The 26,594-nt window shown below is 38.7% G+C and overlaps 2 long non-coding RNA genes across 17 annotated transcripts in view; both read left to right on the top strand.

The window, feature by feature from the left end:
* The window catches only part of LOC103279704 (uncharacterized), a 158,779-nt gene that overhangs the window by 28,978 nt on the left and 103,207 nt on the right, over positions 1-26,594 (top strand). For 9 of the 14 annotated variants that reach the window (XR_506936.3, XR_506937.3, XR_010004329.1 and 6 more), the window contains exon 3: positions 10,030-10,082. The exons of the other annotated variants lie outside the window; for them this stretch is intronic. This is a non-coding gene — a long non-coding RNA (uncharacterized LOC103279704). Of the gene's footprint in view, positions 1-10,029; positions 10,083-26,594 lie in introns of those variants that run through there. 14 annotated transcript variants of the gene reach the window in all.
* Positions 10,075-25,751, top strand: LOC134297548 (uncharacterized). Of its 3 annotated transcripts, XR_010004337.1 has the most exons (3): positions 10,075-10,114; positions 13,078-13,166; positions 14,063-25,751. It is a non-coding gene; the product is annotated as an uncharacterized LOC134297548 (long non-coding RNA). The 3 variants fall into 3 exon arrangements; XR_010004336.1 differs by having other exon boundaries at positions 10,081-10,114; positions 13,078-25,751; XR_010004338.1 differs by lacking the exon at positions 10,075-10,114 and having other exon boundaries at positions 10,121-13,196.

Genomic DNA, 26,594 nt, shown 5'->3' with positions numbered 1-26,594 from the left:
GCTTTGGACAGGATTTTAAGACAGGGTTCTACCTGATATGCCAGAGACTGAATCTGGGATGAGTTCCAGTCAGAGCAGTGCCTTTACTCTTAAAGAGGAATGGAAGTCGTGCAGCCTTCCAAATATTGTTGGACTGGTTCCCCCACCAGCCTTATCCAGCATAGCCAAGGGAGGCAACATGATTCTTCTAGCTGATCTAGAAGGTGAGATGGTATTATAAATGATCCACCAACAGAAGCACAAATCTACCTTACCCTTAACTGAGACATACAGTCTCCCTTTCTCTTCCCAGTCTTCATACAGAGCAACTCTAATACACCAGTGCGTTAATTTCCATCTGATTTAGATGGCTCTTTGGATGTTTTAAAATATGCATGTAGGAGGATCATACATGAGTGAAAGAGCCTATGAACCTGGATTTAGAATCCTATGGGGAAATGAAGAAAATGTAAATGCTATGTTAAGAATGTGGTGAATTCTGCCTTACTAATATTTTGAGCAAATAGCATGAGTTGTGCTAAACAAACTTTTTTGCATTCATAGGTATCACATTTGCTTAATTTGTGATATCAAAGGCACACTTAAGGTAGACAGAAAATGAGGATTGCATGGATCCCTCTCAGCCTTTGACACAAGTCAGTGCACAGGTTTCCTGTTTCTTCACCCTCTGTCATATTCAGCCCTTCTATTCCATTTACTATGATATTTTATTTCATTGAAACTGAAGATGTGTAGGAGTCTTCCTAGGGCAAGGGTGGTTGTTGTGATTTATAAAACAAGCAAATAAAAACAACATCAAAAGCTTCAACTAAGGTAGATAGGTAAGCAAATAAACAGAAACACTAATGCTGAACAGAATAAATATAACTACATCTTATTTAGCTCAGTTGTTTCCTGATGTCATAACAATGCAGATTTCTATTTTCTGGTTAAAATTGAGTTTTGAAGCAGAATTTTTTTTGCTACTATCAAAACCAGGTATTTGTTATATACTTGCAGTCTGGGCCAAGTAAGTTTTCTGCAGGAGCCATGGGATATGTACTTACTTTGGCAAAGCACTAAGCATTAAAAACACATATGTGTGCCTTCAAGTTGCATTACAACTTATGGTGATGCCATTAATTCCATAGGTTTTATTAGGCAAGGAACACTTAGAAGTGGTCTTGCCAATTCCTTTCTCTGAAATATATCCGACAGCATCTGGTATTTATTGACTGTTTCCCATTCAAGCACTAGCTAGAGCTGACCCTGTTTAACTTCCAAGATCAGATTGATTCTGGTGGCTTTAGGGTATTGAGTCACAGCTTTTTACTTATTCAAGCTACTTATAAATAGGATCTCTGGACTCCTTGCCCAGAACTAGGACCCTTTTCCATCAAAGGGTACTGACATTCCAGTTACTAAAGTACATTGAGGGCTACTGATTTGGATAGTTTCAGAACAAGATGAGAAAAAGTTATGAAGGATGGCAGTTACAATAGTTATGTGCAAGATTTGGAAAAAAATATCTTTTGGATCACAGCTCCCCAAATCCCTCAGCCAGCATGACCAAAGGACTTGTAATACATCCTCAGGGTCTGCATAGATTCCCAAAAAAATTAGGAAGGGCAATTTGCAAAGGACCTATATGAAATATCAGCTCAAATTTGTCTTAATTATCTGCATTTAGGTAAGCAAAGTCAATAGATAGATTGATAAATTGATAAGCAAATTAGATAAATAGGTAGATAGATAGGTAAGCAAATAAGCTGAAACCCTGATGCAAAGTACTAGATGCTCTTTAACATGCCAAATTATTGACTCAATAGATTGTTACGGCTTCCAAGCTATTAAGGTCTGCTGTGTCAATGTGTACTTGGGGACTGTTTAATATGCCAACAGATGACATGACAGGCCACAACTCCAAATGTCTATCACATCAGAAGAAAAACATGTGTGCATAGGTTGCACTCTTATTAATGGTGCTGTATGCACATAAATGTTTTTAGGGAATTAAAAAAAACTCTAGTGTTTATTGTGATTTATTTTTAGACTCCGCTTTTGAAATCAAGTCCTTTTTCAGGGATTGAGATTGTAATTTAGTGTACTACAGAGTTACTTAGGATTACAGCTCCGTCCTATCAATTCTTCTAAAATTAAATATATCATCTTTCAATTTGAAATGTGGTTTTGTTATGTGATAGAATAGAGGACAGGATCATTTCTTTATTTACTCCATAATCGTATTCAAAAGTAATTAAATAAGCTTATGCTACCTAAGAGATCTGTTAATACAAGATAAATAGCACGACATTTTTGTAGGAGAAGAAGAGAAACTCCACAGAATAAGTCTTTGATTGTTTACTATGTTGTGATATCTGCTACTTGCCTTTAAAAAAGTAAAGTATAAGATAACAAGAAAGCCCCATTTGATCATCATAAGGGGGAAAATCAGGACTTCTGATTTGTTTTTTTAACAACTCATTTTTAATGAAAATAGGCAGAACCAAGTGTTTGTTTAATAAGAGACACTTCTAATTTGCATGCCAACTATAAAAGTACATTGAAAGGAGAGTGAAAAAACTCTTGACATTAGTTGCCGAAAAAATCTCTGAAGGATGTGAATGTCTAGGAAACTGATGATACAGATTTCTTCATCTACTAGGCTCTTTCATCCTGCATGTGAATCCCTCTACATGTATATCTAGCTCCAGATGGACAGAGACAGAAACGTGGATGTAATTTGAGAACATTTGAAAAGAGGGAGAAGTGAGAGCGTTTTCAGGAGGCCGATTCTCTCTCTCTGTAGGGCTGGCCTAAGGCATATTACTGAAGGGTTGGGATGACAAAGTGGCACCTTTTTCTTTTGACTTACAACATTTATCTATAGTGGCAGGTGAATCTTACTTTAACAATGGCAATAGCATGGTGTTTCAACTTCACCAGAAGACAGTAGACTGCTTTGATAAACTGCAGGGCTGGTTCGGTAGTAGAAGCAACCTTTCCCTCCCAGAAAGCTGAGTGGCTGCAGTGGAGGTTGCCTCACTCTGCCTTGTAGGATGACTGAGCCTTTATCTGTGTGACGCTTCACCAGACAAGCCTCTCCCAAACTTCTTTCTTGGCCAAAGAATGGGGTGGAGAAAATATTTCCTTGGGCCAGAACCACTCCCTAGATTAAAACATCTGTTATAAGGATATGATCATTCTGTCTTCCACATCAAATCCCAAGCAGTGTCTTGGGGCAAGGGAAATCGTAAGTAAGAACAGATTGCCTGTCTTTCCCCTCCAGTGATCAAAATGCACCCATCTCAATAAAGGAGTCCAAAATGTCTGAAGATCCTTTCAATATGAACCTGCTTAGGTTGGCTTTTCATTTGGGTGATGTCTAAGGGAGACACAAAACATTAACCTTTTGACTGTGGCTCTGTCCTCCTTGCAAATAATTACATGGGTGTGTCCACACTGCAGAATTAGAGCAGTTTGATAGTAGGTAAAGGTAAAGGTTTTTCCCTGACATTAAGTCAAATCATGTCTGACTCTGAGGGTTGGTGCTCATCTCCATTTCTAAGCCGAAGAGCTTGTTCAGAGATACCTCCAAAGTCATGTGGCCACCATGACTGCATGGGGTGCCATTACCTTCCCACCAGAGTGGTACCTATTGATCTACTCACATTCAAACTGTTAGGTTGGCAGAAGCTGGGGCTAACAGTGGGAGCTCACCCCACTCCTCAGATTTGAACTGCTGACCAGTTCAGCAAGTTCAGCAGCTCAGCAGTTTAACTCACTGCACCACGGGTGGCTCAGTTTGATAGTACTTTAAGTTTAATGACTCCATCCTTCAAAATCTTGGGATTTGTTGTTGGTAAGGGACCAGAACTGTCTGACAAAGAACTCTCAATAGCTCGTTACTGTTGTTATATTTTCCCAACCTTAAGATAAACCTATCTTGGAGTTTTCTTGGCAGGATTTGCTCAATGTGGAGTTTGCTATTGCTTTGATCTGACACTGAGAGAGGATGATTTACCCAGTGTCACCCAGTGGGATTCCATGGCTAGGAAAGGATTTGAACACTTCTCTTCTGGAATATCAGCCCAACACTCAAACCTGTACACCCCACTATCTCTGACTAAATACTTCACAGAACTAGAAATCCTAGGATGTCATAGAATAGACCTATGGCAGTTAAAATGATAGCAAAATGCTATAATTGTGTGGTGTTGATATTTCATTGCCACTTGGAAATATAGGATAAAAATAAAAAAAACCCACTTTGGATTCATTTAACCATGCTTCTGAATTATTTTTGGCAGTTGGTGGGTGCCATTCTTTGTTGCTTTTATGGTTCATTTTCATTGACTGATTTACTTTAAAATCTGATATTTGGAAATGTGAGGAATAAATGTTTTAATCTATTGACTGTAAAGGACCAACATCCATTTTTTATTAGAAAGAGAAAAACTTATTGCAGATGTAATTAATATATATTTTAAAACCATTAATAATTGCTCAGTGAAAAAGAAAATGCATAGACTCTGCATAGACTTAGAAGAACGTTCTGTTTTCTTATGGTTTCCAATGTTTGCAGCATTCCATATGGATTCTGTGGGAGGTTCCTGGCAAATGAGGTTCAAATTAAGTTGCATGAAGTGCCAACGAGATTTGTGAAGCACTGCTGGTAGCCCCTAACACTTAAGCATAGAATATTCAGTCCCCTACGTTAAAGTTCAGAATTGATGATGTAAATCAAAAAAGGATTCAGAGAAAAATCAAAAATACGATGAAATGTCTTGGGTGGTAGTGAACTGGGAGGATGCTGGGCTGGAGGGTGAGGGAATATCTTTAGCGTGCACACACACACACAATGGAAAAAAAGACTGACAATCAAAAGAAGACATACTGAAACATTAAAACAGTTTAAAAGATGTCATAAGTGGAAAGAAAAAAAGTTTTCTAAACCCACTAAAGAGGAGAGCTTTAATCACAGAAGGGAAACTGAAGGTGCATCTACACTGTAAAATTAATGCAGTTTGACACCACTTTAACCATCATGGTTCAATGCTATGGAATCATGGGAGGTGTAGTTTAGTGAGCCACCAGCACTATTTGACAGAAAAAGTGGAAGTCCTTATGAAACTGCAACTTCCATGGTTCTATAGCATTGAGCCATGGCATTTAAAGCAGAATCAAACAGCTTTCATTCTACTGTGTAGATGCATCCTGAGATGAGATGTTACCACAAAAAAAAAATCAAAATCAAAATCAAAATCAGTCAAAGCCATACATCTCAGTTTTCATTTATTCAGGTAGGAGGTTATCTTTTGCTTGAGATTCTTCTGTGTTGATTTCTGATTCAGTGTTTCAGAGAGTGGTATTTGTGAACAATTTTAAACTAAGTTTGGTGTAGAACAAACTCCCTGAGAATCATGGCTAATCCTCTCTTGTTGGTGGTTCACACTGAAATACATTTAGGTACATTCAGGGCATTTTGCCTTAGAACACTGGGTTTGGAGGAACCAATGTTCAATGAAATCCTTCCAAATGTTCAGGTTCCAAGGGAAATACTTCTCAGGATTTTCAGGGAATACAACTAACCAGTCTGCAAATCTCCTCCCAACATGCATTTTTTCCCGTGGCTGCTTCCTATGGGCCCCTCTGCTGAGTTATTATCATCTTCTCAAGATGTTACACGCAACAAGTAATTCACTTCATATGGATGAATGATATCTTTTACTTGTGTGAAATAAAATGGCTTGGGGAAACAAGTAAAGTGGAGTGAGGACTAAACACACCTCTTCCAATGTCTGCAATACTGGCAGCAAAGGTCAGATTTTTCTCCTTTTCTGACTGAAGCATCAAAGACATGCAAATAAATGCTGAAGTTAAGACAAAACAGGGATTATGATAGATAAAAGTAAAGGTTTTCCCCTGACATTAAGTTTAGTCGTGTCCAACTCTGGGGGTTGGTGCTCATCTCCATTTCTAAGCCGAAGAGCCGGCATTGTCTGTAGACACCTCCAAGGTCATGTGGCCAGCATGACTGCATCGAGCGCCGTTACCTTCCTGCCAGAGCAGTACCTATTGATCTACTCACATTTGCATGTTTTCAAATTGCAGAAGCTAGGGCTAACAGCAGGAGCTCACCCTGCTCCCCGGATTCAAACCACCGACCTTTTGGTCAGCAAGTTCAGCAGCTCAGTAATTTAATCCACTGCACCAGTGAGGGCTCCAGGAATTATGATACAAATGATCAATTAAATTTACCTGTAAAGTTGGATTTTTAATGTGTTAGATACAATATATATCATATTGTAGAGCAGGGGTTCTCAAACTTTTAAAGCAGAGGGTTGGTTCATGGTCCCCCAGATTGTTGGGGAACCAGACTGCAGCTTGAAAAAAAATGAACCAGTTTCTATGCACACTGCAAAAAATTATGAAAGAACAATACAATATTTAAAATAAAGAGCAATTTTAACCATCATACACTTACTAGTACAGTAGAGTCTCACTTATCCAACACTCGCTTATCCAACATTCTGGATTATCCAATGCATTTTTGTAGTCAATGTTTTCAATACATCGTGATATTTTGGTGCTAAGTTCGTAAATACAGTACTTACTACATAGCATTACTGCATATTGAACTACTTTTTCTGTCAAATTTGTTGTATAACATGATGTTTTGGTGCTTAATTTGTAAAATCATAACCTAATTTGATGTTTAATAGGCTTTTCCTTAATCTCTCCTTATTATCCAACATATTCGCTTATCCAACGTTCTGCCGGCCCGTTTACGTTGGATAAGCGAGACTCTACTGTATTTCAATGGGACACGTGGGCCTGTTTTTGGCTGATGAGACAATCAAGTTAATTAGAATTGTTGTTGTTGTTGTGTGCCTTCAAGTCATTTCTGGCGTAGGGCAACCCTAAGTCTAAAGTTTAGGATGGGAGCTGAGTAAATGACCTTGGAGGACCACATCCGGCCTGAGGGCCTTATTTTGGGGACCCCTGTTGTTGAGTATTAAATATGAAAGACCTGAGCGCCAATGTGACGAAGGCAAGAAACCAAGGTCTGAATTCCTGCTAAGCTGTGGAATCCCTTTGGGTAGCCTTAGACAAGTCACATTCTCTCAGCCTTGGAGGAACACAAAGACCCCTTCCCCCAAACAAATGATACCAAGAAAACACTGTGATAGGTTTGTCTTTGGTTTGCCATAACTGAGAAATGATCTGAAGGCACACCATAACAAGTACTGTAAAGTATATATATATATATTTTAAAAATCTAATTTGTCCTCCACATTTCCTTTGAAGTCACATGCTACTTGAAATAAATAGCTATAGTAACAACCAACTATAGCAGGAAATTCAGTTTAATACAGAATTTCTTTGTTCCTGCGCATCTCAGTTAGCTGTATTACATGTGAGGTTACATGGATTTGGGGGAATCTAAATGTATCTGATTTAGTAACTAATAAGATCTAGCATATATTTTTTTAAAAAACACATATCATCTGAGCATTAAAATAATAAATGCAAAAATCACCCTAAAGCATTGTGTGTTTCCTTACTTCCCTGCACTTCAGCATGGATGGATTTTTAATAATTTATTTCAGAGGTTCCTCTCTAGGGAATAGTTGCCAAAGGCTTTTCATTTTGTGTTCGATGCTTGCATTAGGAGCGTACAAAAGATGCACACCCATTTCGTGCATATCCAGTATGGTACTTGAAAGGGCATCTCTTCACAGAATACACATACATAAATCTGAGTTTAGGGAAGGCAAAAACAAAAGGGGGGCTGGCATGGTAAATACTCTGCTCAGATAACATCCCCAGAAAGTGATTTGGGCTTGCTTCTGTGTAATGTGCCCAGATATTAATCTGTGTAGTGTGTACAAGAAAATTGGGAAGTTAATCTGTGTGGTGAGTGGACTCCAAATACACTGATAGGTTCTTCTTGCTCTGTGCCTCTGCCCAAAGGTTAGTGTCAGTTGCCACTTTAATATATGCATATTACTGGTGACAGGGTAGATAATAAATCTCTCACTGATGTTACTAGGGAGAAAAATACATGAAAGAACGATTAAAAAAAACCTGATAGCAATGTTATAGGCAGGATAGTTTATTGCAAGAAAAAAACTATATCCAGTAAGAAAAACAACAAAGACAAAGAGTACTGACACATTCATTGTGGGATAATATTTTATGATGTTCTAAAAGGGTCCTTCTAGGTATCCATGTTAATGTCCATTTATCTGTTAGAATGCTTTTGGAACACTTCACAATCCCTTTCCTACTGACTAGAATGATTTGGTATTAGTGACGAACCTGGCCACTTCACTGCTCACTCATCACTTCTGTACTTGAATCAAGAGTTAGATAATGTTGGCCCCCATATGGAGTCCACTGTGAGAAAGTCCACCCATTCATGTCTATTGTCTGTTTGTGTTTTTTAACAAGTTACTAATTAATAAGCGGGCTGCAAAGCTGTTGATGAGAGACTTTGTCAAAAGCCTTTGGAAGTCCTGTCATAGAATTTTTACCCAATCAGTTCTGTCCAAGAGTTTATTGACACCTTTAATGGACTTTAAAGGACTGAGGAATTCCAGTGCAGCAGCAAGTTAAATCGCTGAGCTGCTAAACTTGCTGACTGAAAGGTCGGCGGTTCAAATCCAGGGAGTGGGGTGAGCACCTGCTAATAGCCCCAGCTTCTGCTAACCTAGCAGTTTGAAAACATGCAAATGTCAGTAGATTGATAGGTACTGCTTTGGCGGGAAGGTAACGGCACTCCATGCAGTCATGCTGGCCACTTGACCTCGGAGACGTCTACAGACAACGCTGGCTCTTCGGCTTAGAAATGGAGATGAGCACCACCTCACAGAGTTGGATGCAATTAGACTTAATGTCTGGGGAAAACCTTTACCTTTACCTAAAGGTTACTGAGATAGGGCTTCAAAGCCACACTGATTATTTTTTTACCTGCTTTAGGTTTGTGTTATTTGTTGTTTTTAAAAAAGACAGAATACTGAAGGCATGGGTGAATTTTCTGCTGTAGATGTTCTATGAATCAATGTTTTGCGTTTCTGGCTCTGTCTGTTTGCACACCTTATTTGATCAAATGCACCCTTCACTTCCAGCATATCCTAGTGCAAATTTGGCTGAATACAATACCCCAAATGCTGAAAAAAAAGTGTCAAAGATTTAACATTTGCACAATGTTGAATGTATGAATGTTTGTTCCTTTTATTTATTTTATCCCCCCCCTCTCCCCACCCGAATGTATCAAGTTTGTGGAGATTGTGCAAAATATAGTGGGCTGGGGTCAGGTCATTTTCTTTTGGGAAGCTTACTAATGTTTTAAGAGGGCCACTGTATGACTTTGAGGTGTTCACTGAGAACCAAACTATAACTTCTGTAGAAGATCTACTGTTATCGGCATGTGTCTCTAAAGCTCCTGTTTGTTTGTTCGCCTACTCCATTGAGGAAATAGCAAATTAAAGAATCAGGGCAGGGAAAAGAAACATACTCCTCTCTTGTATCGTTTTTGTTAAGAACTTGGGTTTGGAAACATTTGTCTTGGGAGAAATCACAGTTCAGACAAGTTATTTTTCTAGAGAACAGTTTTGGCAATCCCCTAGTCAGCACAGACATTGAAGCTTTGAGAGAGACCAGGTAGAAATAGATGGAGAAAGAGGAAACAAGAGGCTATATCTGGGACTGTGGTGGAAGACTTATCAGTGAGCTCTTCTTTGAGAAATACTTTCATTTTTTCACTTCTGTTGATGTTCTGCTGCCACTCTACTCATTATTTATATATGAAACAGAAACTGGAAGTTTCCTCTTTCTGAATCAGACCATTGGCTTTTCTAACCTGGTCATGCTACATTGAATTGCAGCAATTCTGCAAGGTCTCAAGCAGTAGTTTGTAGTGTTTCTGCATCAGATCACTTTTAAAACTGGACATTCTGAGGACTGAACCTATTCTTTATACACAGCATGTATTCTGCCCCTGGCCATGGTTTCTTTTCACATCCATCCTCCTTGTCTTCTCAGCACAAGTCCTGTTGCCCAAACCAAAAACAGATGCTGGATGACGGCACAGGAGTCTTTTGGACATTTTTCTTATCAGAGAAAAGAGGTATGTGTTCTAGGCAGATGTACTATGTCCCCTAAGTTATCATTTGCGCCCATTTATAGAGGATGTTGTTTCATCACCACTACTGAAATAAGATTCAACTGCTATTTTTGGTTTCTTTAAAAATACCATCCATTCCTTTTCCTTAGTGCAGGATTTCTTAGGCTAGTTCATTAGTATTCTCCTCTTCTACCATTTATCTCATTTGAAGATTGCATTAAAAATATAATTCAGAATTGAAAGAGCCTAAATATCATGCGGTCTTGTATATCAAGGGGAAAACCTTCTGCACAAGACTTCCTCAAGTCAAATCTAGAGTGTGGATGGATAAAATCCATTGTTGTAGGTATAGCAGGAAATACTGTACATGAGGTTGAAATATTTCTTCCTGACTTCCATGATGAACATTTGTTCCTCATTTTTGAAGCTACCTGCTGTTTTAACTGTCAGGGTTCCCAAGTCTAGCACACAGATTTCACTCCTATTATAGAGTCATCGCTTGTCAGACTGAATTTTCTATAAATGCATAAGCGCGAGAGAAAATATCTTCAATCAACATGAAAAAAAATCATGTTTGTCTGTCTCTAAAATTGTTTGATGGGCTGTTTTTCACTTTGAGTTGCTTTTCAAAAAACCTGGGATTGATGTTTTTCTCTAACCAAAATTTCTACAGGGAATAGATTTCTTTACCAACCAAGCTATAATATGAATTGTTGTTGTTGTTTGAAAGGCTCCTGACTTCATTGTTATAGTCAAAAACAGTTGTTACAGCCTACGTTGTATCATTCGTTAAGCAATTAAGTTACTGATAGGCTTTTTACATTATTTACTGTGATGGAAAGATATATTTACTTAACCTGAGTGCAAATCAACATGTAGAGGTAGAAGTTCAGAGTAAATTTGACTAATGATGTTGTGTTTTCATCCTTAGAAGTAAGGTATATGTGTGTGTGTGTGAGTGTGTGAGGGGAGGGGAGACTTCCTGCTTTTGATGCTATTTTGTTTCTGCTGGAAGAGATCTGAAATGATCCAAGCTGTCGTGTGAGAGCTCAATGAAGCTGAGATCCCCTTTGATTGTATCTGAATGTCTCTCTCAGTGAGCGGTTGCCTCCCAAACAGAGGCACAGCACACAACACTTCAGGATGTTTACAGAATCATATTTTCACCTTTCAGATATTCATGTTTTCACACTGAAGTTGTTAAAGTAAAATATAGTGGAAAAGGTTTCCTTTGATAAGAAGTGTATGGAGATCTCAGTGTGGAAATCAAGTCCATTTCAGGCAGAATTTGGGCCACAATATGGATCACTTCATCTCTTGTTCTATAATCAAATCTTCTAATCAAAACTTTTAATTTCTATTATTATTTTCTTGCAGTGCATTTCCAGCTTTTCTAGTAATATGGGCTGAAGGATATCAGAACTCCTTTGTTCCCAATTTATCCAACATGAACTTCCTTGGTGATAGAATCCATTTTGCATTATTATCTGAATTACCCCCTAAAATTGATTTTTTAATTTTTTTTAAAAATATGCAGGCAGAGGGAGTCTGAATAGTTGCCCAAAGTAAACAAGATCCCAATTCTAAGTCCTAACAGAACTTTTTCTGTGATACTGCTGAGAAATGAAGTAAATTTACCTTCAGTGAGCATAGCTGACATAAAGAATCAAACAAAGACAAATTTATATACAGCAGATGAGAATTTCTGAGCCCAGCCACATGGTTATATGTGTCATAATACTGTATGCATTGTCTGAGAGAATCTTGAAGCCTAAATTGTACATTGTAATGAGTGCACAGAAAGCAGTGAGTGGTACCTTATACTAAAGGGCACAGAGGTCCAAAAGGTCCATGACAAAGGCCAGCAAGTTCCAATGAAATCCTTGTGAGAAACTGGCAGTATGAGCAGAGTGTAGCATTGCTTATGCATGACTATGCTTGATACATGCATCTGTCAGCCAGAGAAATTGTAACAATTCCTTTTTGACATAGGGCCTTTGTCTTTTTCTCAGTCAAGCAATATGGTAGCATATTTGCCACAGATTATTAGTTTGTATTGTGATAGTGAGCTTTAAATCCTTGAATCATGCCACTTCATGTCACATTCTTAGCAAATTTTGGCAGTCAGTAGAACAGTGGTTCTCAATCTGGGATCCCCAGATATTTTTGGCCTTCAACTTCCAGAAATCCTAACAGCTGGTAAACTGTCTGGGATTTCTGGAAGTTGTAGGCCAAAAACATCTGAGGAGCAGGTTGAGAACCACTGCAATAGTGCATGACATATTGATTCCATAAGATGATGGAGGTGGACTAAAGAAGAATTAATATCTCAATTGTCTATGTGAATTAAGGCTAAATTCATACCCACATGCTTATCTCTTGAGCTATGGTCATTGTGATGAGTGACTGGGATGTAGGAAATATTAAAAAAAGAATCCTTTTCAAAAGCATTTAGGGTACCAGAATCTGTAATGCTTGTAATACTCAACACTGTAACACAGTACTTGGATTTAGCCCTTTGAAGGAGTGGCAGAAGAGGGCCAGGCAAGGCAGCACCTTGGACAGTTCCTAGTGAGCACCTTGTTCTTGCAAAATCTGAAGCAGAACAGAGACCTTTTATTCTTCTTGGCCTAAACCAGTGCTATTCAAAATGGTGGTCCATTGACCAATCCTCACCCCTGAGCCATTGGTTGTCAGTCATTGGAACATTTCTAGAAATGAAAGAAACAATTGTAGCCAATGGGCACAAATATGGCACTGGTCCTTGGCATGCTGTGAAAAAATGCTCCTGTGGATTCCCCATATGAAATAGCTTTTGATGCAGTTGGGATTTGTTTATTGGATTTAGATACCTGTGGAGCTCTTGCAAAAGGACATGTCACCCTTGCACTGGGCCTAAATACAATGACCACCAATGCTGGCTGGGCTCTGGGACCTCAGATTCATGGGTTTCTGATCTTTTATAGGTGTCTAACTCTCCAGTGGTCCTGGGGCTGGAGTCTTCTCTGATACCATGGGTTCTTCACCTTTGTGCCCAGGCTACCTTTGGACTTAGGTATCATGCCATAGACCGAGTTATAAAAACGTGGGTCTTCCTGATCTGACAACTATGTAGAATAGATGTAATGTTGGGGATTGTGTTGGGGGGGGGGAAGAGAAGAATGAAAATCCTATTCTCTTTCTTCCTAATGCAGCTCCAATGGCTTCTTCATTGGGCAAAAGTGTTAGGTGATTTCTGTCTACCAGAGTCTCAGTGTCACTTCTTGCCATATACCACATGCACAACTGGTGATGATTCCATTGGTGCTAATGGTAGCTTTGAAAATTAAAATGCAAGTGGCTTCAAAAAGTTCATTTTGTTTAGGACTATGGCAGAGAAAGTTTTCACACACACTCTTCACCTACATAGCAAAACTGTACATTTTGATAAATTCTGTTCATGCAATTAATTATATATATAGTTTGAATATTTTTTTTAAAAAATAATCCTTTCCTAAATACATGCCTATTTTGGTTTATTCTTTTTCTCTATCAAAAAGCAACCTCTTTCAGTCCTTAGTCTAATCAACTTTAAAGGGATTGATACTCTATTCCCAAATATATGTCCTAAGAAATCAATTTCCTTGACTACAGTACACCTTAATTTACATAAGGGCCTAATTACTAGTTCAGGATGGGAATCGTGTAGCCCTCTTGATATCATAGGAGCAGAACTCCTAGCATTCTTACTATTGGTTATGCTGGTTACAGATTTTGAATGTCAACAACTTCTGGAGAACTTCATTTGATCCCAATGGTAGACAATGCATGATGTTCCATGCTTCCTTCCTTTACATGTCCACCTGAGCAGGCTGCCTGAAAAGGTGGACAAAATGTTCTATCATTTCTTCAACTAGTCGAAGCCATTTTTCTCAATGTCCCATTCACTTCTTTTTCTTTTTCTCTTCACAGGTAGACTTAAACACTGGTAATGTGTACAGTTTTGATTGTACAATGCCAGGCAGAGCCAAGGCTGAGCTACCTTTTCTTATCTTCTGGTTACTCTTCCATTCTAACGCACAGCTGCCAAAAGATTGCTTTTCCAGTAAAAACAAGCAAAGAATAGGCATAAAACACAGTGTTCATTCAGCTTAGCCATAGTACTTAGCAGTCATATAGCTTCAATGTCTAGGAAAGTAACTTTTTTGGACTACAGTTCCAGAAACCCTTGGCATGGCCAATGGTCCAAAAAGTAACTTTCTAAAAGTCTATACAGCAGTAATTTTAGATGTTACTTTTAGATCTTGATTGTAACTGCAAGTTTGTTTATTTGGGAGTTCAGTAGAGTCTCACTTATCCAACATTATCCAACACATGTTTGTAGTAGATTTTTTCAATACATTGTGATATTTTGGTGCTAAATTCATAAATACAGTAATTACTACATAGCATTACTGCATATTGAACTACTTTTTCTGTCAAATTTGTTGTATAACATGATGTTTTGGTGCTTAATTTGTAAAATCATAACCTAATTTGATGTTTAATAGGCTTTTCCTTAATCCGTCCTTATTACCCAACATATTCACTTATCCAACGTTCTGCCGGCCCGTTTATGTTGGATGAGTGAGATTCTACTGTAATTATTAGCAGTCATGTGTAGTATAGGGCAAGGATTATGCCATTGTAGGAATAGTTCATACAATTTACTTCCTTGTTACATGTTTAATTCCAGGTGCAAATGTGCTTTAGAGCTGCAGAAACACAAGGTATCACACATGCATACACTGGTATATAAGTATTAGCTGACTGTGCTAGTATTAATTACTATGTGTCGCAATGAAGATTAAATTTGATTTCCATTTAAGCAATATTAAAATCTTAAGAGCACAGAGAATATAGTTTCAGTCTGACTAGAATTGGGTAATTTATTCTTAAATTGCACTATAATACGTATGCCTCATTTTTAAAAAAGAGCTGTGCCTTCTGGGAAACTTAGGGCTGCTTCCAACTATCTGTCTTAAGTACATCCAAGAAATGTTTGCATGAAGCTAGATGCCGGAAGCCAGAAGGCCTTTCTTAGGCACACTTGTGTGATGAGTCGTCTCCTCCTTGTCACAAAGCTGCATCATTCTTGGCTTTGGGCGCAGTATTTTTGGAATGTTGAATTAAGAGGAAATAATTGGCCAATTCTGAATTTTAGCCAAGAGTTTTGAACTCCTACCTAACTCTTGTTTATCTTCTTCATGCTTATCATTTCAATCTGGCAGTGTTTTGGTCTTCCTGCCTGATTTTTTTCTCTGTGTAATTTAATAAAGTACTTTTGCTTGTGATAAGTAACACCCCAGATTTGATATGGAAAAAAATTGAACAAGATATCTGAGTAACGTTGTTCACATCATGTCTGTCAAATATTTCAGGGATGGGGACTGAAAATGATTCTGCATCCAAGCATCAGTTCAAGCATTATTCCTCACCCGGAGCCCTTTCACACTGCTCAGTTATGGCACTATGATTCCACTTTAACTGCCATGTCTGCATCCTATGGAATCCCGGGGGTTGTAGTTTGGTCAGAGGCACCAGAGGAGCCCCCTGGCTGAGAATTAAAGGCATTCCTTTCCAAACTACAAATTCCAGAATTCCACCAGATGTTGGCACCACAGCTGAAGTAGAATCACAGTGCTGTAACTATACAGTGTGAAAGTAGTCCTGGAGCTGCTCCATTACAAAACACTAAGCAGGAGCATAACCCACATTTTTCTTTGTGTCAGGAGTGACTTGAGAAACTGCAAGTCACTTCTGGTGTGAAAAAATTGGTGGTTTGCAAGGACATTTTACCATCCCATGGGAAGCTTCTCTCATGTCCCTGTGTGGTAAGCTGGAGCTGACAGATGGGAGCTCACTCCACTCCCCAGAGTCCTGCAGGCACAAGGGTTTAACCCATTGCACCACTGGGGGCTCTGGTGCTTGATTTCTATGCATATTTATTCAGATGTAAATCCAACAATACTTGAGAGGGCTTGGGGCTCATCCACAATACATAGTTATGGTACAATAGACTCTCAGTTCAGCAAAAACACAAGTAACTTGAACTCTCAAGCAACCTTCAAAAATTGAAGAAATACTTCAAATAAAATTAAAATAAAACATTTGTAGTGAAGCAAAGCTGTTTCTATATTACAGTAAAACTATGATATTACTAAGTTAAGTTTTCTTGATTTGCTTTTATTGACTGTATTTCAATATTAATATCAAGGCAATATGAGTGTATGGTATGTGTAGTATGGGATATGGTATTAGGCCTATTTTTAATAGTGACTCTCAAATAATCAGAAACAACATTTATCTGGCATTTACGAATTCGCATGGGTGCCAGTTAACTGAGAGTCTGCTGTACTATTATTTCACATTAACTATTGTGGCTCAACCCAATGGGATCCTGGAGTTTGCAGTTCAGCGAGGCACTACAACACTCTGGCTGAGAATTCTTAGTTCCTTTTCCTTAACTACCAATACCACAATTTCAAAGGAATGAATTGCAACAGATAAATTGGAATCATATCAATATAATTCTATAGTGTGAAGGAGCCCTTATTCCTTAGAAAAAGCATGTAAGATTGCATATCTTTAGTCTGTCAAGGGCACTACACTCTGCAATTAATTTACTAGTTTTAATATTTCATTTTAGTCTGTTTCAGGTGAAGCGTTGTTGTGTAACAGTGAAATAGAGCAACTCAACAACGAAACCGTTGTAAAAGACATTGGGACCAGTGGGTAAACAGCTTTTTCAAATCTCATGTGGTTGGACAAAACCAACAGGAAGGGCAAAAGAAGAAGATGAAACAGACTTGGTTCTGGCTTTTTACACCAATGGTAATACGGGGAAAGAATCCAAGCTTGATGTAAAACTGAACATGTGCCACTTTTGTAGGTTGCACATTAAAACAATATGATTCACTCACTGCCTTTAAACATGAGAGCTAAGGCTGTACTAATTCCCAGCTGTGCATAATGCCAATTAGATACTCATTAAATTAACATTGATAGCCTATCTGATGGGAGCTACAGTGCCAGATTAGTGCTATTGCACTAAATTAGAAGGGCAGGGAGCAGTTCCATGATTTTGAACCATCGTTTCACACAACAAACATTTCTGCAGACAGCTCACCCACAGTTCCCCAACTTGTGGCCTAGCAGAGATGTGAGAATAGTTGCTCTATAACATGCGAAGAATTGAGTGCATTGAATCAGCACATTTGAGATATCTTTCCTCCAAATCCTGTGTTGAAGGTGACATCATTCAAGAAAAAGATACAGAAAAGGATCCGGTAAGATTGTTTTTCTCTGAAGGTAGGTTTAAGAGAACGTTGTTGATTGGTATATTTGAGCTGAGAAGTCAAGCAATGCCAACAACATGATATGTATCAATATATGCATTTTTTTACATTCTTAATTAAGATGGGCACAAGTGGTGCATAACAAGGTTGCAAAATAAACCTTGAAAGTGAGAACCTTGACAGCTGTCAGTTATTGGCTTTGTAATACACTATGTTGTTCGTTGAATCTAATTAGTTGAACTTGGCTCAGTGGAACTGAATCATAAGGCCCATGTGCATGACTGCTGCTTACCAAAATAATAAATTATCATTCTAAATTGCAGCACACTCTCCTTTTTACTGTGCAGCCGTTTACCATTCAGGATTATTTCTGCTCCTGCTCTCCTTACTTATGCTTGATTTATGAAAGAGCATTAATCACAAACCAACACATAGTGGAAGATAGCATGATGATAACTAAACATTTGAATTGGGTGTTAGGGCTGTGTGTGGGTGGAAATGAAATATGGAGTCAGAACTTCAGTTTCTTGTTAATTTTAGCTCAGTTAATTTCATTATTTCATGGAGGAGTCTTTGGAATGAGTGCAGTTTTGGGAAGGAGAAACACTGGGTAACATTACAGAGTACAGCCTGCATAAAATTACTCAGTCCTCAACAACATGATAGAATAATAGAGTTGGAAGAGACCACATGGGCTATCTAGTCCACCCCCCTTCCATGCAGGAAAAGCACAAAGCACCTCTGATAGGTGGACATCCAGACAAAAGACATCCATCCAAAGAAGGAGCTTCCACCACACTTTGAGGCAGATAATTTCACTGTTGAACAGCTCTTACTGTCAGAAAGTTCTTGTAATGTTCAAGTGAAATCTCCTTTCCTATAATTTGACCCCATTGTATATGGCCGACCCCTGTTTTTAGTCACAAATTTTGTTCTAGGTGCTTCTACTATTTCAACTTAGCCCAAGTTGAACAGAAAAAAGGTTACAAAGAGCTTCTTATTTGTGATGACAGAATAAAACAAAGATTTCTGAATTCACAGTGTGGACTATAAGGTTGAGTCATGACCTACTTTGTATTTCAGTTGCACATTCAAAGAAGTAATCACTCACCTTCATTCTGAGGTGGAATATCTGAAGTGCCTCTTGTAGCAAGTCCCTGTGTCATGTTACTTCATTTGTGCCCTGTTAAGTTTGGTCCTTGTTAGCTTTTCTAACCACCATGGGTTTTCTCACAAAGGGCTCTGTGTGCACAGTTAGAAGGAGAGAGTTTTAATACTTTCCCTGGAGTCACTGTCAATTGATAACTGATATAGGTTTTTAGTATAGGTTAAGTTTTCATTGCACTCAGAGGCTTTGCTTTTGAGGACAAAATAAAAAATTCCTGTCTGTTCCTAGAAACTCTGCATTTCTCATTGACAATGTTTGGGAATTCCTTCATGGGAATCACAGGAATGGGGTAGAACATATCAAGCCCCCCCAGAAATTATTGTCAAGTAACCTTTCTAGTTTCTAAATCCCTGTTTTTTGCTAGCCATCTTCTCAAATACTGCAGTAACAATCTCCTTCAATATTCTTCTTAATTGATGGGATGATGGGGCAGATTAAAAGCTGTCCATACCCTCAAAATGGGCAACAGTGAAACCAATGAAACTTAGCCATAAACAGAGAATGTGGGCACATCTACACTGATCACTTCATGCAGTTTGAAAGCAACTTGAGACCATGGTATTTACATGAAGCATGTTGTGAATGTGCATAACATTAACATAAATGACTTTAAATGACTTTAAAGTGGGATAAACAAAATCAGGGGATATCTTGAAAAAGAGCTTGTAATGCTCATCAGCATGCCTAAGTGTAAACCATATCACATGGGAAACTTATAGAGGGATGGATGCTCCAGTGATCCACACATGCACATTGGAATTGAATCTTCCATGGCCACAAAGCTGTGGATACTGCAAATGGTGGAACCAGGTTGAAGCCAACCTCTTCAGTGCATGTAAGCACCATTCAGGCCCAGTGCTTCCCATGTAATCATCCCCACATTGAAATCACGTCCTCCTTTGCTAGTATCATACCAACCTAACTGGTCAATGTAGATATTAGGCATGTGCAATCCATGAAAAAAATGGTTCAATACTCACTTTCAAAGTAGAGGGCGCTGGTGCTTCATTTCTAATTTTATTTCTGGTTTTTGAACCAAAAATTTCAGAACTTTCTGAGAATTCGGAATATTAGTAATTACTTCGTTAATGGCAGACACGCATGCGCAATCGCAAAAAACAGCACTGGGGGAAATTTACAGGACTCTCCTGCGCTCATTTTTTGAGCTATCCTGATCGAATTTGGTACAGTGGTAGAACACATTTAACACTGCTAGCTCACCAAACTGCAGAATGATTCCCTTATCCTCTGAGTTTTGGCAAGTTTTCATAGCTTATATAAGAAACCATTTTTTAATAATTGCAGAAATCTGTTTCTGCTTTGAAAGTCTTATTTCCTGTTTCATAGAACAAGGACTTTACTTTAAAAGTCCTTGTTCTACTTGGGAACCTTTGTTTTTGTGGCCGAAGCTCCATGAAATTGGTGGACACAGTGCTGCCACAATGTGCAATGTGCTGTCATCCGGGAAGCTCCAGACGTGGAGCAGCCCACCTGGGAAGTGCCTGGGTTACTGGGAGAGAAGCGATGGGGATCACAGTACTTCTGGCAAGCAAACAAACACACACCAACTGTGGCAAAGGCAGCAAGGCAGAGAGGAACTTGAATTTGTCCCAGCAGCCAGGCAGGGAATGTAACGTGGTGGAAGGCTCCAGACATGGAGCGGCCCACCTGGGAAGTGCCTACCTGGGTTACTGTGAGAGGAGCGATGGGGATCACAGTACTTCTGGCAAGCAAACAAACACACACCAACTGTGGTAAATGCAGGAAAGCAGGGAGGGACTTGAATTTGTCCAGTGGCAGAGAATGTGCAGCCAGAGAGTAACCCTAACCTAAACCTGTACCCAACACACATGCAAAACGAGGAAGGCATGCTTGGCATTTGAGTGCCTCTCCCGGCCCCCGCTATTTAATTAAAAAATGCTTTCAAGTTTCTCCCTCCCAATCCCAAAAAACTTTACTTTAGTGAACTTCTACTAATTTTTATTTTTAAGATTTTATAAGAAAAATAAAAGGAGCCCCTTTGCCCTTCCAATGGTGCAGTAAGCTGCTCCAAACTAACCGCTGTCCAAAGCCAGCGAGGCCCAATCTCCCTCTCCCAAACAACCCACACCTTTTCCCCAAACCCCCTCTTTTCTTCAGTTAAGTTCTAATTATTTATTTTTAAAATTTTAAAAGAACCCCCCCCCCTTTTCTTCAATGGCTGCAATGGATGGTGCTGCAAGACACTCCAAAGCCAGCCAGCCAGACCCAACCACCCGCTCCGACGCCCCAACGCCAAATGCCTCATGGCACTCCACCACAGGCGCTTTTCAAGGAGGCACGTATGGGACGTGGAGCACGTACAAACCCCTTCCCCTTACATTAACATGCACTGCGATTGGTCAGGGAGGCAAGGCCATGTTAGCCTGCGCTCCGCTCCCAAACAAGTTTGTTTGGATTAATTTTTTAAAATAATAATAATAAATTCTGATCAAATTTTGAAGCCATTACAAACATTTGGCTAGAATGCTTCGAAATCGCGGGTTAGATCTGACATGGTAACCTGCATCGGAACCACATTCACAAGTCAGATTAAATCCGTTTTTAATCTGAATTACAAGGGATCCGATGATTTTGCTCAAGCTTAGGGACAGGACACAGTCGATGTGCAGAATAGCTTATTCTGGATCTGAAAGGACACAGGTTCTTTTCCTGGTACCTCCAATGAGACCAACTGATGGGAAAGACCTTTCTGCCTGAACCCCTGAAAGGCCATCCAGTATTGCCAGGGTAGAGAGTACTGAGCTAGATGCACAATAAGTCTGGGTTAGAATAAAGGCATCTCCTTTACATTTTTTTTTTACTTTTCACTTTGCACCCTCAAAAAGAATCCAGAAAAAGGACATAAACAAAAGCATAGTGTGGACACTCGTGATTCACCAGGTAGATCCACCATGGTGTGACTGACCAATTGACTGAAAACGCAGGAATTCCATTGGAACACACACCGTGTTGCTCTGAGTCCCCTCGGGGAGAGAGGGCAGTCTTTAAATAAAGTATTTTCTTTATTATTTTATTAGTTAATGATCCTATGTGGAAATTTCACTCAAGGTAGCAATGGCAATTTGTAACAAAGCATGCTATGTGAGTGCTGAATATATATAAAAGAGCCTTTTCTAATGCCAGGTATCATTTCTTTATTCTAGTAAACATACCTGGGATTAGAAAGAAATATGCACACTATAGTCTCAAAGGAAATACTAATCTGATTGCTATTCTTGTGTCTAACTGGTTGTTAAGAGAAAGACAACATGGCATTATTCTCTCTAAGCTACCAACAAAATAAAGCCACCTTCCTTTCAGTGCAATTTTCTAAATAATAAGGAAAACATTAATCTCCGCTAAGCTCTCCACCGCCCTGGTATGATCTGGTATGATCAAGAAAAACATCTCTCTTACCTATAGTTATCTGTGCTTTTTGTGGTAAATGCAATCAGAGACTCTTGCTCATTGGAGCAATTTGTAGACAGGTTAAGTAAATTAAATCACTCAGTCATTTTTTTTACAACAGCTGTAAAGTTAAAAGTAATCTGTAAAGAAAATACACAGTTTCAATTGGTTTGTAATATGCACTAATGATCTTGGGTAAAAATTTCTGATAACACACTACATTTTCCCCAGGGACACTTTTCTGAATAAGTGGATTTTTTTTAAAAAAAGGCTGAGATGTGATTAGTTAGTGATTTCTTTGAAATAAAAAGCTGTTAAAGCATGAATTGCATAGATACATCAGTTAACAGGAGTAGCATTTTTATGAATAGTACACATTGTGTCCAAATGCTTTTTGTCCTTAAAAGAAAAAAAGGTTCCAAGTTTGCAGTTTCTAACAGAGCCCAAAAATATAAGGATCACAGTGGGCATAATGTTTTTTTATGGAGCTATTTTAGAGGCAGAAGGCATATTCCAATGGCAACATCATCCACATGGCTAGAGTGAAGGAGACCTTGCTTCCCCTGCCTTTGGTGCATTCAGTCAACTATCTGATCAGAGGGTATGTACACCTATATCATCTCTTATATGTGTGTGCCTCTGTGTGGGGACTTCTCTAGAGGTTTGTTTAAGCTCACGAAGGTCAGAACCATTTGGGCATATTCATGGTTTCACTCTGTGTACTCAGATGTACAAAGAATCATAATCTGAACAGAATTATGAAGTGTAACATAAATGGTTTCTTTCCTCTGAATGTAGTTATTTTCAGGACAGAAATCTGTGTTCATTTCTATTTAAAGTACAGTGGGGCCTTGGTATCTGCTGTGGTTTGGTTCCTGTATTCCCCATTGGTACTATATCATATTCAAGTCCCATTATATACAATAGTGTAAAAACCCATGCCCCTTATATAAAATTCTTTTGAATATTTTCAAGCCACGGATGGCTGATTCCATGGATGCAGATTCTATGGCTAGGGAGAGCTTTCCTTATCCTTAAACTCATTGGCTACCATTCAACTTAGGGCCAGGTACAGTCTCAACTTATTTCCAGAATAACTAATTCTGTGCTGAATTATGGCTTCTGAACATTTGAAATCAATAAGCGTAGGAACATGCAATTCTGTCCTGTGCTGTACCTTCTCTTCTTTGGAATCAGTGCTGTCTTCAGCAATTGAAAATCACTTCAGAGTTAGAGCTAGTTTGCTGAATTACATTAGAACCCCTTCTGTTTTGGATGTGTTTCTCTCACAATGGCTAGTTGGACAGTTCTTGCAAGTTCTGATGCATGAATGAATTGCTCTGCCTCATAAAGATGTTTCTGGTCAATTCAATGTAACAGGATTGCCCTGAACAAAGAGAAGAATGCATGAAGTTCTATCTCGGATGGAGTGAACAGAGAAATGGAAAACTCAAATGGCCTGTTTGATGGCATTTGGAGATTTGGAATAACCAAGAAAAGAGGTATCAGTGTGCACAAGTGGAACCAGAAGTTCAGAGTACACAATGTTTTCAGAAAATAAAAAGCTTAGGGAGAAGAATCCCAAGGTGGGACTCATCCTAACTAACAGCTAATAAAGACCAAGTATGCTCTTTTGTAGAAATAGAAAGCTGCCTCTCTGGGGAGGGTACAACACAGAACAGAACTTCCTTTAAGAAGGCCAGCTTGGCTGGAAGAGCAACCAGCAGCATGGCATGTTTCAAAGTTTTCTTGCAGGTCCAACTAACGCAAGAGATTTGATATAACTTATACTGAAACAATATACCACTTCAGTCGGCGAGAGCTCTCTAAGGTATCAGGTGGAAATCCTTCCAGGCCCGGCTACTTAATATCTCCTGAACAATTGTGCCAAAGGGAAAGAATAAATAAATAAGATGGAGCCTGGGAGTTTTTCCGCATGAAATATGCCACCCCCACCACCACACATTAATTCATTTTTATGTTTGGTGACAGTAATTAACACATGGCCTGATGTGGACAACCACCTTCAAACTCCAAATTAAATTTCTTCTAGCATACATAGAAGAAAGCCTTATTATTCCTTTTGTCCCAATTTGATTATGTTCTCTTTAGCATCTTGTATATAGCACCTAATTCCATCACTTGCTAAAAATCCCCTTTGCATGATTTTGTATAAAATATTAAACGACACTAATGAATAATATGTTAACATATCCTAGTCAAAAGCCTTTTCAGGGATAAAAACATTCATACGTTCCCTGGTTATTTATTATTGATTACTGTTGCTTTTGAGGAAGTCCTGATGATTGTTTTGGGTGTTTTTAAATCCTCTCTAGATTCCTGTTTTTTTGCGCGGGGGGGGGGGGGGGGTTGGCGTTCTTTTATTGTACAATAGTAATACATTCACATTTATTTCATTAAAACCCTCTTCTTTTGGTGCTTGATGGCACGATTGGAAAAAAGAACCCACAGAACATATTGTCTTGTCTATTAAATAAATATAAACAGTGCTGCCATGGTGTGCTGCAAAAAGTAATTATATTGCTAGTCACCATCCTAACAGTTCATTTCAGGCAATAAATCCTGATCAACAAACAATACTTCTTCAGTGCTAAATTGGATCTCGGTTGTAATTGAATGTCCTTAACTTAGTATTCTCTTGGATTGGAGAATATCATTTTCATGTACTCTCTTTAAATTTTCATTAAGGAAAACTACAGCTACCTGCTGCCTCATCTGGTTGTGTTTAATGAGAGTCCCTTCCTCCCTCTTTGTATCAGCATGAGCCTTCTCTAAATTGGTCAACTGGGTGGAACATTATTTCCATGAATTTAATTCAGTTCAAATTAGTCTTGTAAAAATAATGATTTAAAATGACATAGGATACTAGCCAACATGGTCTTTCCATGGTGGAACAGTAGGATTCAGTAGAACTGGGAGGAGGATGACCTCCTCTTCCTACTGCAGACCCAAGAATTCCTCAAAGCTCTTCCAAAATCATAGAGACCTTCTGGAATTGGGTTTTAGGAGGCATTGTGGTCTATTGGAAATTCAAACACTTTCCCCAGTGAAACTGAGCTGAATATGATTCAATGCCCACAACTCTATTTACATTCTATAAGCAATTGTAATAAAGGAGAGTCATCCTTGCCCATTAATTTTCATAGAACAAAGTGACAATATAGCTGACTTCAACAGGATTTAAAATGTTCTTAACCATTCTTCTGTTACTCTTAGAGAATGGTAGACTCCAGTTTGGTGAGGGGCAATGCAGTGTCCATTATGCAGAGGCCATGGGGACTGGTATCTTCCATGTCAGTGGAGGGATGAATCTGCTCCAGGTTTTTTTCTGAACTTTGAAGCAGCTCTCCAAGCATGAACCTATCTTAGGGATAATATTTTAGCACCTTGGAGGGCTCCTTTAAACTTCAGACTAAAATTCAAAGCAGATTCACCATCACACTATTATGGATATTTCCAGTTCCCAGACTCAGAGAGATATAGGTTCCAAGCTTCTTTACAACATACAATCATTCAGTCAATTCCCTCCACCAATGCCTTCACTGTCCCAATGTACAATTCAAGTAGCTTTAAAAAATATATTGAATCCATTACTATATTGTTTGGAAAAAGTGTTCTTTGTTATCTATATGTCTGTTAATTTTGTAATGCAAATAAACAAAATGAAAAAATGATGCATCTGCAATAAAATGATTCTTTTATTTTAGCTTTCTTAAATTTATTCACATGTTTAAATATTTTATGCCATAATAGGAAAATGTAAAGTTCTGTATCTCCATTAATAACGCACATGTGGAAAAGCAAAACTGCATATCTATGTTTTTTTTATCCAATTTATATTTGTAGACTGCTTCAACTGATTAAAATTAGTCACACACCATTAACAGTTCATCCATATACCAGGATATTCAAATATATGTTTATATGAAGAGAACGATAGAAGTCTTCTCCTTTATGCAGCATGAGGCCGGATGGTTCCTGGCCAGTTGGGCTCAAAATGGGGCACACATACTCTGTAGTTGCTGTGGATGGATGTCCCTCCATCCACTATGAGAGAAGCATGGAGAGTTTTGCTCTGAGGCACTTGTCCACAGCTCTATTTACACAACAGAAAGTAGTCTACACTTTATTTGGCAAGCAAGTTCGCAGGTTTACTTACCACTTTTGCAACTTGCTCTTTGTCCAAAGATCCCAACATGAAACTTATCTCACTACACCCTAAGAGGTAAGTGAATCAGAGTTAATGTTTGACCCAATGTTTTTTCTCATATTTTCATCCTGATTTCAGCCAGACATCACTGTTCTGAAGAACTATCTCCTGCCATTACTGATAAATTTGCTATAAAGCTACACAGGGGTAACATAACATTTATCCCTGGATGCAGCAATAATGGAGCATAATATGAAGGGGAAATAACTTCTCAGAAAGGGGCTAGTATACATATGAGTGGCACACTGAAACTTGCAATTTGATTCACTCTATGCTCAACCAAATCTGTGAATAGTCTGCATTAACAAATGGCAGTTAATTTGTGGTAAGTCATTATGT

This window comes from Anolis carolinensis, chromosome 3 (genome assembly GCF_035594765.1).
Source record: "Anolis carolinensis isolate JA03-04 chromosome 3, rAnoCar3.1.pri, whole genome shotgun sequence".
Lineage (NCBI taxonomy): Eukaryota > Metazoa > Chordata > Lepidosauria > Squamata > Dactyloidae > Anolis > Anolis carolinensis.
Note: the sequence above shows the minus strand (reverse complement) of the source record. Positions and strands in the feature narration are given on the sequence as shown.